This window comes from Adiantum capillus-veneris, chromosome 10, assembly GCF_014529385.1.
Source record: "Adiantum capillus-veneris isolate H3 chromosome 10, ASM1452938v2, whole genome shotgun sequence".
Lineage (NCBI taxonomy): Eukaryota > Viridiplantae > Streptophyta > Polypodiopsida > Polypodiales > Pteridaceae > Adiantum > Adiantum capillus-veneris.
The window spans coordinates 159,084,556-159,093,792 of NC_140940.1; positions in this window are offsets into that span (position 1 = coordinate 159,084,556).

Below are 9,237 nucleotides of genomic sequence, written 5' to 3' on the forward strand. Positions count from 1 at the left end.
TATGACTTTGTGTAGACACTGGATTGCATCTTATGCGTCAGGCCGTTGAGGCATTGTTCAGGGTTCAGTCTTGAGACAGATACAGGTTCTGTCATCGCCCAGAGTGGAGACAGTGTATGCTTACAGGATTTGTCACTGGTCAGCTATTTATGATTGTTTTTTGAGCTATCTTTTGGTTCCCAGAGCTCAGTTTACAGGGGAGACTCTGTCAAAAATTTTCAAAATACTGACAGTTCCTGAGGAGAGGTGTTCAGCTTGTTGATTACAGCTTGTTTACTGTGTACAGAGGCCAGTTTACAGGGGAAACTCTGCCGGATTTTTCTCAGGAGTAAACAGTTTGGCAGATATGGCATCTTCTCAAAGTGAGACTCTTTACAACATAAAGAAGCTGGATGGCACAAACTTTCCATTCTGGAAGAAGCAGATTTGGTAGGTTTTGGTGCAGAAAAAACAAGTGAAGCCACTGAAGCTCAAAGGGGAGAGACCAGAAGGTATGGCTGAAGATGAGTGGGAAGAGCTTGACGAGTTAGCTTGTTCCACAATCATGCTGACACTGGCAGAAAATGTTTACTTCAACGTAGCAGAAGAGACTACAGCATATGGCGTATGGCAAAAGCTATGTGGTATGTACGAGAAACAAAGTGCTGCTTCTCAGATTTACTGGCTCAAGAAATTGGTGGATTTGAAGATGAAGGAAGGGACAGCCATGTCAAATCATCTGAATGAATTTCACACAATTTTCAGCCAGTTAACAGCACAAGAGATAGTCTTTCCAGATTCAGTGAAGGCTATGTTTCTCTTAATCACTTTGCCAGACAGTTGGGATGCTTTTCGTACAGCGTTAAGTAATTCTGTCGCACCAGAAGGTCTTACAAGTGCCAATGTAGAAGGCAGCTTGCTCACAGAGGAAGTGAACAGGAAGAACATTGACAAAGGCAAAGGCAATAGTGCTTTGGTCGTTCGAGGGAGACAACAGTTTAAAGAGAAGAAGGGTAAGAAGGCACAAAACCGAAGTAAGTCTCATGATTCGAAGTCAAAGGATGACATAGAATGCTACCATTGTGGCAAGAAGGGTCACATGAAGCGAGACTGTACGAAGTGGAAACAAGAAAAAGGAAAAACAAAGAGTTTTGAGCAATATGAAAAGAAGAGTTCAGTGAAGATTGAAGAGGTGAATGTCACAGGATCTGGTTCAGACAGTGATTCTGGTATAGCAGTTGGTGACATCTTCCTTACAAGCAATCTTGATTCTGTTTTCTTGACTGCAAAGGATGGACATGCTATGAGTGATTGGATTATCGACTCAGGGGCATCTTTACATGTTTCTCCGCACAAAGAGTGGTTTACATCATATGTGGCTACTAAAGATTATGTCAGACTTGGCAATGAGCAGGTTTGTGACATACTTGGAGTGGGAGATGTGCAGTTGAAGTTTCAGAATGGCTCTTCTTTATGGCTCAAGAATGTCATACATGTTCCAGCAATCCGAAAGAGCTTGATTAGTACAGGGAAGTTGGATGATGCGGGTTATGTGACAGTTTTTGGGAACAGCGCTTGGAAGATCTCCAAAGGGTCGATGACTGTAGCACATGGCAGCAAGTCAGGAACTCTGTACACTTTACATGTTTCATAGGTTAAAAACCATGTAATTAATGTGATTGAGCAGCCAAGTGTGTCACTGTGGCATCGTAGGTTGGGACATATGTCAAAAAGAGGAATGGAAATACTTTCTCATTATGGTTATTTGCCTGGCTTTTCATTTCAAGATTTCGAGTTTTGTGAGCATTGTGTTTATGGTAAGCAAACACAGGAACCGCACAGATCAAAGAGGAATCGTAGCGACGAACGGTTAGCTCTTGTACACAGTGATCTATGCGGACCAATGCCTAGTTTGTCACTAGGGGGAGCAGCGTACTTTTGTACATTCATAGATGACTATTCTCCCAAAGTATGGGTTTACTTCTTGAAGCACAAGGATAAGGTGCTCAAGGTCTTTAAGACATTCTTGCAGCTGGTGGAGAATCAGAGTGGTCAGAAGCTGAAGTGCTTGAGAACTGACAATGGTGGAGAGTACGTTTCCAAAGCTTTTCAAGACTTTTGTGAAGCAAAAGGGATTAAGCGGGAACTTACTGCACCATATAATCCTTCACAGAATGGGGTTGCAGAACGTATGAATAGGACCATACAAGAGAAGGTCAGAAGCATGTTGTCAAATGCTGAGTTGCCTGATGGATTTTGGGCGGAAGCAGTGGCTACAGCAATCCATTTGATCAACAGGTCTCCTAGTAGGGTTTTGGATAAGAGTGCAGTGGCCGAGATGCTATGGACAGGCAAGGCACCTTCGTATAAGCATCTCAGAGTCTTTGGTTGTGAAGCTTATAGCCATATTCCTATGGAGTTCAGAAATAAGTTAGAACCAAAGAGCAAGAAGTGTATATTTCTTGGCTACGGAGAATCGGGCGAGATGGGTTACCGGCTTTGGGATCCTGAGTCCAGAAAGATTATTCGTAGCAATGATGTGCATTTCAATGAAGCCAAGTTTCACGCTAAGCCAGAGAAGATAGAGGAGATCAGAAGAGTTGTCTTCAGGGAAGATGGACCTAGTGCTAGCACATCAAGACAGCATGGTCAGGCTCAGAACCAGCCTATAGTGGCTAGAGAGGCAGAATCAGTTGTGGTGAGACGTTCTGAGCGTGTCTCCAAACCACCTGATCGTTATGTGCCATCTCTAAATTATGTCATGCTCACAGATTGCGGAGAACCATCTTGTTACAAGGAAGCATTACAAGTGGTTGACTCGAAAAAATGGCAGTTGGCCATGCAGTCAGAGATGACAGCTCTGCATAAAAACCAGACATGGAAGTTGGTTAAATTACCACAGGGACAAAAGGCTCTACCTTGTAAATGGGTTTACAGGTATAAGATCACCGCTCATGCTAGTCAGCCAAAGTACAAAGCAAGGCTTGTTGCCAAGGGCTTTAAGCAAGAACAAGGCATTGACTTTGATGAAGTCTTCTCTCCAGTGGTCAAGATGACTACATTGAGATGCTTTCTTGCATTGGTTGCTATATTGGATTTGGTGTTGCACCAAATGGATGTCAAGACAGCGTTCTTGCATGGTGATTTAGATGTGGAAATTTACATGCAGCAGCCAGAAGGGTTTGTTGAGAAAGGCATGGAACATTTGGTATGCCAGTTGTTAAAGAGTCTTTATGGCTTAAAACAATCACCGAGGGCATGGTACCATAAGTTCCACCAGTTTATGCTTTCTCAAGGCTACAAACGTAGTGAGTTCGATCACTGTCTATATACAAAGAAGGCTAAGGATGGCAGTTGGCTGATCCTTATTTTGTATGTGGATGACATGTTGATTGCTGGCAAACACTTGGAAGAAATTTCATCTTTGAAGTCAAAGATGGCAAAATCGTTTGACATGAAAGACATGGGTGAGGCAAGTCATATACTTGGTATGTGCATTGAAAGAGACAGATCAAAGAAGTTGATTTGGTTATCTCAAACAGAGTATATTGACAAGGTTTTGCAACATTTCAATATGGAGAAGGGAAAGGCATTGAGTGTTTCATTGCCACCATATGTGAAACTTAGCAAACAAGATTGTCCTGTGTCTGAGGAAGAAAAGGCTGAAATGGATAAGATTCCATATGCGTCTGCAGTGGGTAGTTTGATGTATGCAATGATTGCTACACGTCCGGATATTGCATTTGCAGTGGGAGTGGTTAGCAGATATATGTCAAATCCCGGCAAGAAACATTGGGAGGCAGTGAAAGGTATCATGAGATACTTAAAACATACAAAGAATATGCGCATATGCTATGGTAGTCAAGATTTGAGTGTCAGAGGATACACTGACTCAGATTATGCAGGAGACTTGGATAAGAGGAGATCTACATCAGGCTATGTCTTTACATTGGCTGGAGGTGCCATATCATGGCGATCTCGATTACAAGATTGTGTTACGCAGTCTACTACAGAAGCTGAGTATGTTGCAGCAAATGAGGCATGCAAAGAAGCTATTTGGCTTGGTAGATTGGTTGCAGACTTGGGAATCAATGCAGATATGCCAGAGTTATATTGTGATAGTCAAAGTGCTATACAATTGGCAAAGAATCCAGTGTTCCATTCGAAGACTAAGCATATTGATGTGAAATATCACTTCATTAGGGAAGTACTTGAAGACAAGCAGATACAACTGCTGAAGATCCACACCAAGGACAATCCTGCTGATCTACTCACAAAGGGACTTCCAGGAGAGGGCTTTGTGCATTGTCGTGAGTTATTGGGCATTGGATAGATGGCAGCCATGTAAATCTTTGTACATTTATGTTCATAGATTTACAGTTACTTAAAGTGCCACATTGGACTTTAAGTGGGAGGTTGTTGGGATTAAAGCCCAAGTGGCCTCTTATGCGGATATGGCCGGCCGCCCGCCTAACTCACTTACCTCTAACTCTTTGTATATACTAACTTATACTTTGTGAATACTAAGGAATTGGGAGATAACCCTTCTAACAGTTCTCTGCGTACTGTGTACTGTGTAAGCTCACTGTGTATCACTGTGTGTGTGTGAGAGAGTCGACCCACGCTCCACTCCGCGACGCTCCGCGACTTCACATGTTGCATCATATAATCCCACATAGGGTAATTGTCCCCATCCCAATCCATCCTCAACAACAAACATCTTGAACACATTTGTGTTGAGTTCAGCCATGGTAAATGCTACACCTGATGTGAAAACTACCTGAAAAGAGGAGATATAAAGTGGGAACAACATGTGCTATATAGCACAAACTGTAGAAGATTGTAAGGGACTTGTTATGTAGAAAAAGAAGTGAAAAAAATTATGCACAAAATGATGAAATAGCCTACGCAGTATTGCTTGTAGTGGAAACAGAGGCCGAAATGAGCCCGAATAAAAAATTTGAGTAGACTAAGCTCTACGATCTCCCCCAAAATATTTTTTGACTTGCATACGCTTACTAGAGCTCACAAATATTGGAGAAAGTGAGCAGGCATGTGCTGGAGCTGCTGACGACTAAGCCCAAGAGAACGCAACCTGCTCTGATACTGATTGTTGGAATTAGGGTTGCATGAAAACACACACAACTTGGATAAGATGAAGGAAGCACAAGGCACACAACAAAGAGTGTATTACTTAGTGTGCAATGGAAAGATAAATTAGCCCTAGAGTGATGTACGTATAATGCGCAAGGGACAAAACCTCCTAGTGAGAAAAGAAATGCCCTGGCGGTCCTAAGTGTGTTCACACACATCACTACCACATGTATACGGTAATAGACTAAGTGTGTTTACACACATCACTACCACATGTAGTGATGTGTTCACACACATCACTACCACATGTATATGGTAATAGACTAACAGCATGGCCACAAAACCATATCCATTGATATTGACTTTGAGCTTGATATGTTCTTTCTCCCAAAAACTCAGGAGCCACCAATCCTAGTACCCTACTCTGGATAATGTTGACACATCATGCCCCTTGCACCATACCAAAGCACTTTCGAGCACAATTTTGTGGAATTCACAATTATTATTGCCCAAGTAATCTTAGGTAAGGACACTTCAATATGGTTCAAAAAATGGTCACATCTATTCATTGCATGGTCCTCAAACAGCTCCTCATCCCTAGATGTTGCATCGAGATCAAACATGTACCCCTCTATATATTCATCACTATCAAAATAAATCTTCCTAGGACGGCCGTAAGCTTTTCTTTGGCTAGACTTCAGTACATAATGAGGCTTATGTGAAGATGTGCCATGAATCTCTTAGTAGTTTTCTTTTGAACCGTCTCTCTATCTCCATGGAGAAATGGTTGTTCGTAAAAAGGTGTGCCTGCCACTACACTTTGGACAACATGATCCACCACACACGAACTTGGTGTTCTTTGAGAACCTACCCTTGCAAGGTAGCCTTGCATATCTGGACCACAAATCCTATGTAACGTCCATTTAAAAACCCATGTTTCTTTGTGCATTAAATAAAAGCATTACTCACATTAGCAACACATGCATCATACAAAGCAATATTTTTGTCACCATATTCTCTTGCCAACCAAGATGCAGGAATTTGAGCTTTCTCTCGAGGACTTGAATAGCTCTAAAAACAATTTCACAACTCACTTGTTAAATTAGTACAATTTCAAATTAAATACGATGCTAGCACAATTAACATTGATGTGCCTCCAAATAATTATTTATGTGAGACCCATAGAGGGGTTGAATTTTGGAAGGATAGAGGAGTTTTTTTAGGGGGGGACTATGAAGTGAAGAGAGCAGAAGAGGTAAAAGCCTCTTGACAGACATATCTTTATGGGTCCATATCTCTCTTTGTGCTAATTATTTTGCTATGAAGTTTTGTGTGTGCAATGTTGATGCTTTGATCTACACTTTGATGTAAGTTGTTGCATGTAAAAAACAGTATAGGCAAACATCACGACACTTTTTAACCGTGTTGCTATTTTGCTCATATCTTGAGGTAGGAGTGTCCAAATTAGATGATTTTTGGTGCATGAGGTCAGGCTCACAAAGGGCTTTACACTGATGTCATCAATCATCATTTTTCATGACCTGCAAACATCATTACATTTTTTGTCCACGGCTTGTAAATTGCAGATCTAGGACATTCTAGCTTCCAAAAGTGCATTCTAGTGATACCATTGGCATTAGGGACCTTGTGGGGTGTTGAGGAGTGATTTTGGAACATTTTTGTCGGTACCACCAGCTAGAAGTGCTTCAATGCATGTGAATTCAGCAGTAAGTGCGTTTAGGGATGGCAATGCGACTATGAGAGAGTCAGGAATGCCATACGACCACAGGCTAGGACGAGAACCTCCAACGATGGGTTCAGGGAATCCTTTTGCGAATCGATTTGCAGAACACTCCACGAGAGTAAGACCAAGCCATTTCCAGAAAGGAGTGAAAGCTTACAACGGATCAGGTGATCCTCATGATCACTTGGCAAGAGTCAGGCAGTTTGCTAGAGTCGAACACGTTCAGGACTTACACACGTTGATAGAGGGATTTGGATTAACCCTAGAAGGAAAGGTTGTTCAGTGGTTTCAAACTCTGAACTTGGAAAGCTTTTACAGCCTAGAAGAGCTTGAGAGGGAATTCATTACAGAATTCTCCAAGACGGGAATGAAGCACGATGAGCTATCAAGCTTGTACGGGTTCAAACAAGAGAAGGGAGAGTCGATGAGGGATTGTGCGGCTAGGTTAAAGAAATATCTGACTAGATGTCCACAAAATGAGAGACCGACACAACCTAGACTCATATCCATCTTCTTAGAAGGTTTGTTAGACAAGGCAATGTATAAGACTCTGTACATGAGACATCACGTTGATCTCAATCAGTGCATCCATGATGCGATTGATTACGACGACAATTGCAATGATGTCAAGAGTATACATAGTGCCAAAGAAGAGGATCACAAGTCAGTGCGAATTCAAGTCGAGGAAATAACTAAAGAAGTGGTTGAGAAAATGCGGCACATGTTTGTGACGCAACCACCACGAGTTCACGAACAGTATTGGAGACCGGATAGACCATATGTCTGTGGAGTGTGTGGAGGCAATCACCCCACTGCTCAATGTTTGCCCAAGCCGAAGATGGTGCGACCAGATGGCAAACCGCCATTGTGGTGTGACTTTGATAAGAAATGGGGAAACCATGAGACAGAAGAGTGTTACAATAGAATACGACACATGAGGGAGCAAGCTATCAAGCAAGCAGGTGTAGCAGCAGGGGATATGGCTAAGCCAGTACTGGAAAGGCAACCATTACCTCCGGGTGTCGCTGCAGCTGTGCGCTTGTACAATCCTGAGGAAGAGGATCAATACGCGAAAGCCTTAGTGCCAGTAACACCTTATGTAGAAACGGAAAAGTTTTGGAAAACGGATCCAGCAGAAACATGGAGAACTCCACCAATAGGGTATAATGAAGGTCAATACAATATGGACTTGAATATGCTCATGTTCATAGCAGGACAAGGGAGGCCGGCTCAGCAGCCTAACGCTTATGCAAAAAGAGCGCCGAACGCACCTTTGGGACCATGCTATAACTGTGGAGGAGATCATTTGATCAAGAATTGTCCCGATCCAAAATAGCCAAGAGCGGTAGACGGAAACACTGTGCCTATGCTGGTGCGATACTGCTTGGAATGTGGTATCAAGCATTTGGTTGCATATTGTCCACAAAATCCGGAATTTAAGAAGAAAACAACATTGAACTCGGTCACGGTAGAAATCTCGACAAGCAGTGGAGAAGAAAACACTGACGCTGTGCCAGTAGATGTGTTAACCGGTGCCCAAGCCAAAGAAAAAGGGGAAGATCCAACCGAAGCAGCTATCCTGACTAGCGAAACAAAGAAACTGGCTAGACGTAACTACTGGAGAGCTAGAAGGCAAAAAAGAACTGAAGCAAGGAAGAAACAAAAGGAAGCTGAAACCATGAAAAGCGAGGTTCGTGAGGAAGTGAAAGAGAGAGCATACGAAGTAGGGTCAGTCCTAGCAATAAGATGGTTGAGCCATTAAAGGCCATGATGGATGCATATCAAGCAAGGCTGAAACCAAACGAGACCCTAGAAGAAAGATACAGGAGTTACCCAGATCCCGTGTTGGAAACGAAACGACTGGAGGTGTTCCAAAAAATGATAGAGGTAATTCAGGCTGCACTAGAGAGACAGGCAATTCCGACTAAGTCAGAGTCCGCAAAGCCTGTAGAAACAAAAGATGACAAAAACGCAGAGACGAAGGAAGTAGGTGAAACCAAAATAGCGAAGAACTCTAGGAGGAAACACAAAGCGAAAAAGAATCTGGACAAAACAACCACTGAGGATTTGGTCGAAGATACTTCTACGGAAAAGCCAGTGACCAAAGACCCGGAAATGAAAGAAAAGAGCACACCAATGATGGTACCAGATAGTGTATCGCCAGAGGACTCAGAGAATTGGATGCAGACCTTATGGAATGAGATTAGAGACGAGAAATGCAAGGAAATTCCACAAGCGGATGCACCAATCATAGAAGTGGATCTAGACAAACCATGTGTTGAGCATGGAGAAACTCCTAGATCAGACTCAGGTGAATTGGTACATGAAAAGGGAAGCAAGGCTAATTCTATAAGGACTTTGTCTTCTTTCGTGGGAGACTATGAGGTCAAATCGGACATTCGCAAAGTTCCCACTCAATA